This window comes from Ambystoma mexicanum, chromosome 6q (genome assembly GCF_040938575.1).
Source record: "Ambystoma mexicanum isolate Mex_15411 chromosome 6q, UKY_AmexF1_1, whole genome shotgun sequence".
Lineage (NCBI taxonomy): Eukaryota > Metazoa > Chordata > Amphibia > Caudata > Ambystomatidae > Ambystoma > Ambystoma mexicanum.
In genome coordinates this window covers 60579823-60585822 of record NC_090937.1, presented here as the reverse complement: position 1 = coordinate 60585822, position 6000 = coordinate 60579823, and the positions used below count along the sequence as shown (strand labels likewise).

Below are 6000 nucleotides of genomic sequence, written 5' to 3'. Positions count from 1 at the left end.
GTTCTCCGTGCCCATCCACATGTGAGCATCCTCTGGGTTGTCGAAAAAGATGGCTCTGCCCTTGTTGAACACCTTCAGTCTTGCTGGGTAAAGTAACATGTACTTAAGGTTCACTCCTCGCATCCTTCTCTCGACACAGGTGAAGTGAATTCTTTGCTTTTGCACCTGCAGGGTATAATCCGGATATGCGGTTATGTTTGCTGATGCTCGTTGAATTGCGTCTCCCTTCCGCAAATGCTCAAGGATCTGTTCTCTATCCTTATAACTGAGTATCCTGCCTATTATAGGCCGTGGTGGGGTACTTGGAGGCGGCCTCCTAGACAAGGACCTGTGAGCTCCTTCCACCGTAAAGCCCTGGGTGCCTGGGCCGATTTCTTGCAGTAATATATTCTCAATATAGTTAGTGTGGTTTGCGCCCTCTTCCCCTTAGGGCAGTCTGATCATTCTCACATTGTTACATCTTGCAGGACCTTCTGCATCTTCAACTCTGCCCTCAGGGCTCCCCAATTGCTGTTGCAAAATAGATACATCTCTGGAGGTGTCTTTCTATTTGGCTGCATTCACTGCTACCTCCTTTTCCCATGTCCTGTGCGCTACAACAGCGCCCAAACATCTTGCCTCAGCAGGTTCATGTCCAGGCTAATGGCGTCCATTTTAGATTCCAAAGCAATCTTCAGGGTCGCAATGGCATCCAGAAACTGATGATCTACATTGTTACGATTCTTTGGTCTCCTTGAGTTGATAGAGCATCCGATGCAGCATTGTCCGCCACATTTGTGGATTTGGTGAAAGTGCCTAATGTCGGCTGCTTAGACATATTCTTTTGTGACTTGGACGCAATAGCTGAATTGTACTGGACCTGCAAATTCGCTCCTGACCACCTACTTGGTTGCTTGCCCCTGTCTCAGGGCGCTGGTTGTTGTTGCCTGAGGACTGGCCGTAAAGTTCTGGGGTGGCTGAGATGCCTCCCGGATGCTTCAAACAGACTTCGCTACTAGACGGCGTCCGTGTATTTCTGAAGTGCCTGAGACCTTGTGTCTTCTCAGAGGTAGTCAGTGCCCTTTCATATGTGCTCAGCAGTGATGCCTATTTTAATTAGCCACCTCCAGGATCGATGATGTTTGCGTGCTGTCTTCTTTGCATGTGCCCTTTTCGGTGTAAGGCAACATCGAGGTCCCCTCTTGTAGTGAGGCTCACCTCCACGAGTCAGATTATATCCGACCGGCTGTTATTCCTGTAACCCTCTTGGTGCCTCCTCCGGTCACTGTTCTCGGATTGCCGGTGTCGACCTCCTGTACCTGTATATTCTCGCCCTTACCATGGTGTTGCGCCTCGCTGGGCCTTCTTTTACTGTTTCAATTCACCCTCTATTGTTGTTGAGGCAGGCAGTACAGATCTGCCTCTTTCTTAGCGCCACGAGGCAGACAGTCTTATTTGTCCCAGTCTATTGCTTGTCACAGGGCCACGCTGCAATCAGCCACTCCAGCTACCTTGCCAGCTGCTTCCTCAGTGCCATCCCTCTTCCGCTCTCTGCTCTATAAACTCAGCCTTCTTTGCGTGTCTTCACTAGCCCCAGTTGTTATCTGCCCAGTCTGCGCTTCTTGTGACGATCAAGTCACTCTGCAGTCCCGTTCACGCACAGCTCCCCACTGGGCATCGACCTCTGTCCGCTGCACTTCGTTGTGCTTTGTTCAGCAGAGTCTCGGTTAGGTCCCAATGACCGCCATCTTCCGTCACCTCGACGCTCCGGACACTTTCTTCTGTTGCATATAACTTTACAAGCAGCAATTCTCCGACGTCCGGAATTTCTCCCTTTCGTGCCCGCTGCATTCATGCAGCTGCTGGTGATTCGTGGAGGACTCGCACATGCTATGGGACTCTTGCAGGCCAGGATCAGTCAGGATCATCAGGAGCTATTTAGAAAAGCTTCCTCACAACATGGCTGTTAAGCCACGCCCTCCTCCACATAGGTAAATGTTAACAGTGACAAATCATTTACTGGACGTCACATTGTATTACTAATGGCAACGCATTTTTAATGTAACTGGCCATGATATTTTTTATATTAGAGACATTCTGTGAAATAATTTGTTGTAACATCATGGGTCACCATTTATGCAAATACGGGGTCCCCTCACGTCTTATGCCTCCCAGAGCCCTGCAAATCCAAGGGCCGGCCCTGGTTGTGCTTGTGTATGCCAGTGCGAATGCACTTCGACTGCATGGATGTGCGCAAAGTTGGGTGCATATGAGAACACGGGTGCGGATGAGTCGGTTCGAGGAGGAGGAAGCACAGTGGTATATTGCAGCATACTTGCCAACCCTATGGATTTAGGCAGTAGGCTACTGCTTTGTAGCAGTCCTACCGCCTACTGATTTGGGTGACAGATCCTACTGCTTTTTACAGTGGCAGGTTATTTATGCGACTCTAAGGCAATTAATCTGTCTGTGCGGTGGGCGGGTAAGCGATACATTTGACTGGTGGGCTCAGACCAATCCACTGACCTGACATCTTCATGACTCTGCCCTGCACTCTGGCGGGGATAGACCCATAGCTCTCAACCATTTGTGTTGCAAAGGCGGGTGAAATCACCCGATTTTGTTTTTGGCGGGTGAGACGCCCATTGGAATGAATGGGAGTGCAGGAGGCTTGGCGGGTGAGTCAGCCCTTTACAAGGCGGGTGACACCCGCCAAAAGCGTGTGAGTTGAGAGCTATGGATAGACCTTAGGCGAACCACCAGTGAAGGTAAGTGGCAGAACGTACCACCATCACACAGCATCTGCCTATCGGATAGAGGAGGGTATCAGTCTCCATGCTGTTCAGTGTTCAACCTGCACTGCAGGAACAAATATGTACTTCCCGGGCTGCTGCTGCAGAGCAGTGCCAAACGTTGCCTACCAGCTCTCTGTGATTGGTGTTAACTTACCATTCACAATTATACATTTTAAACATTTAAGCATCTTTCCATGTTGTGCTGTTTGATGGGTTGTGCATATTCGAATTCTCCAGTCGTGCCAACAATGTATTTTTTGTAATTTCCTGTGATGTCATTGTTATGCTAAGTAATATTTTTGAAACTTGAAAAATCCTACATCTTTTTGGTCACAGAATGTTGGCAAGTACGTATTGCAGCACATGCCAATATGACCCATTCAGAAAATGGTAATGCAGTCCTGGTTTAAATTTTGAATTCCGATAATTGTAATCCTAGATTTACCTATTATAAACCCAGGTTTACAAATTCAAAAATACGAAATCAAAACCGGGATTGGACCCACAGCTTCCAAATCGAAAGGAGCATGCTTGCAAAAAAAGTAAAGTTGATTCACCCTTCCTTACTACAGAAAGTCAACAATTACCATACAAATAAATATTTGGGTTAAAATTAATGACATAGACGAGGAAACCGATGTTTGCCTATGCTTTTAGCCGTCTGATCAGCAAAGCAATGAGTCTGATGGGATGTTGCGTACGGTGCCGACACATTAGAAGAGCGAAGTTACCGCACTAGTTGCATATTATAACTAAGTAACAACGAGCAGTAATAACTTCAACATGGCTGCCAAATATATCGTGTTGAACAGTCCATTTTCTCTTTTTTCAGTTGCGCGCATCCGGGCTGTAGGAGACCGCATCTGCGTTGGCGTTGTGGTACATCAGATGCAATTGGCCTAAATCGCCGAGTGGTGTACGTTCTGGACAACTTGGCCACCTGAGTATGTAGCGGATGGGAGAAAGAGCAGTTGATCATACGTTAAAGCTTGGGTAAGGCCAACATCCGGTCTGATTGTGGGACACGCCCCCAATTCTATTTGACACTGACAGCGTTAGGGCAGCCTGATTGGGGAGTGGGTGTAGAGAGGGCGGAGGATCTGTTGGTACATACAAACCACGTTTCTGAACCCGCCCTTCTTCATAAAGATTTCTTTTTCGGTAGGTATCAGATTCTCCCTTCTCTAGGCTGTGTCGCCCGTGCAACACCAGCCCCAAGCATTAAACGAATTCCTGCAGGTTTTAATGTGAGGATATTTTCATATTTGCGAGCATTTGTTTATACCTGAAAGAACTGGCCTGCAAGTATTTTGGACGGAAAACATAAACAATAGTTAACAAATAGTAACGTTTTGGCCGGTGGTCAGTCATAATGTAGAATGCAATAATGTTGACAGTCAAAATGTCGATTTTTTTTTTTATTGTTTTCTAAAAAAAAAAAAAAAAAATGTCGAAAAACTATAATGTTGAATTGTTTCTACATTTTTTCGAATTTTTCGAAAAAAAAAAATATATAATTAAAAGGTGTTGAGTATGAGGGGTGAGAGGGTGGTGTTTTGCGCGAGGGGAGTTGGAGGGGAACCCCCTAGTAAATGATGCTCTTCTTGTTTATGTATTTATTGATAGTGCTAATTGACATTTTTTTTTCTAAAAATTGACTCTTTTCATTATATGTATAGGTTATCAACATTATTGTTTTCTACATTTTTTTTTCGACATTTTTGTAAGTCGACATTTTTTTTTCGACATTATGACTATAAATCGTTTTGGTTTACAAAAAGCAAAGCTCCTAAATAAGGAGAGTTAGAGCTATAAAGTGTGCTCTGGCTAAACAGTGGCAAAGTGCACCATTATTCCACCTTTGTCGCATGAGGGTGTATAATGGCTGGATGAACATTTGCTTTTGCAAAAGCCACAGAGTGGAGATAGTGCGCAAGTTCAACTCCCTGCCCTGACCTGCCTGTTGTGTCCCGCTCTTGGGGGCACCCGAGCGGGACACACGGCAGCCCGGGGTCACGCGTCTGGACAAAGGTGCTGCCGGCACGCATCTGGTTTCACGGCAGGGCCACCCTGCGTATGGGTTCCTTGGCTCTGTGGTCACACAGGCCGAGGGTCCAACACAGGCAGTGGTCACACGGCAGATTCACAATAATAACGGACATTGACACAGTGTTGCCGCTTGCTGGGACTCTGCTGGAGTACCTGCACGTGCATACAAAGGCCATTTTAGTTCCTCAAGTCATATGACTAGTGTTCTTAAAGGGGCAACATGCCCCAGCTAAAAGGGTAACACACCACACCCCTCCTTTATTATAACAAAACAGCAACACTGGCCCTGTAACGGAGCCCACAACTTTGGTGCATTGCAGTCCGCAAACCAGCACTAACTATTACCTGTGTATCTGAACACAGCTAATTTGGGTGCTTTCCAGTCCATGCACCCACACAGTTAATATCTTCAAGAGACCCACACAACCCACTTGACTCACAGCGGCCCTATATTCCTGGATCAAACTGTCCGCCTCAGGAAATCATGCTCCGCTAGTCCTGCCTTTGCTGGAGTCGCCCCTGGCCACTTGTTTTTTTCCAGGACAGGGAGAATACCTCCTCGTCTTCGTCATCCTCAGCATAGTGAAACTGCCTTCTCTGTGGCTCAGCCATCTGGATCACAGCTGTTTTGGGGGGGGGTTTCCTTCCCGTTGCTTGTCTCATCTCCTCCCTTGAGGCACTTCCTGCTGCTGGCCCCACTGGGCTGGCTGGTAATGTGGCTGGGTAGACCCTTGCGAAATGGCCTTTTTTCCCACACGTATGACCTTTGGCTGGACACTCATGTGCGTGTAGCAGGCCCCATCCGCACTGCAGGCATAACGTTGCACCTGTCTCCTTTCGTGGCCATTCCCCTTTTCTTGCCGGCTTGCTTCCCTGTCATTTGCCCACGGCACACACCTCCTCCAGTTTGAGCTGCTGCCTGGAGATGTCCATGGCCGAGGCACGCACCTCCGCGAACTCCTGGGCGTGTCCCAATTCAGGGACCCGGTCCAAAGTTAACCCTGGTTCCCTGAGGACCTGCTTCCGCAGCTTGGCAGAGCTGCAGCCATGAATTATTTGCGCCCTGAACTCCTCATCCTCAAATTTGCCTAGAGCGCAGGACAGCGCGATGTTCCGAAGCTTTACATGAAACGCATCTAAGTTCTCCCCTTCCTCTTGTCTTGCCCATCTCATCCTG

The 6000-nt window shown here is 47.7% G+C and overlaps 1 protein-coding gene across 2 annotated transcripts in view; it reads left to right on the top strand.

Annotated features, from left to right (window-relative positions):
- The first annotated feature begins 3616 nt into the window (after positions 1-3616).
- LOC138515767 (myoneurin-like) overlaps positions 3617-6000 on the top strand; it is a 562617-nt gene continuing 560233 nt past the window's right edge. Inside the window, exon 1 of one of the 2 annotated variants that reach the window (XM_069630477.1) lies at positions 3617-3767. The gene's annotated coding sequence lies outside the window, so the exon portion shown is untranslated. Of the gene's footprint in view, positions 3768-3856; positions 3936-6000 lie in introns of those variants that run through there. The other variant, XM_069630478.1, reaches the window with a different exon arrangement.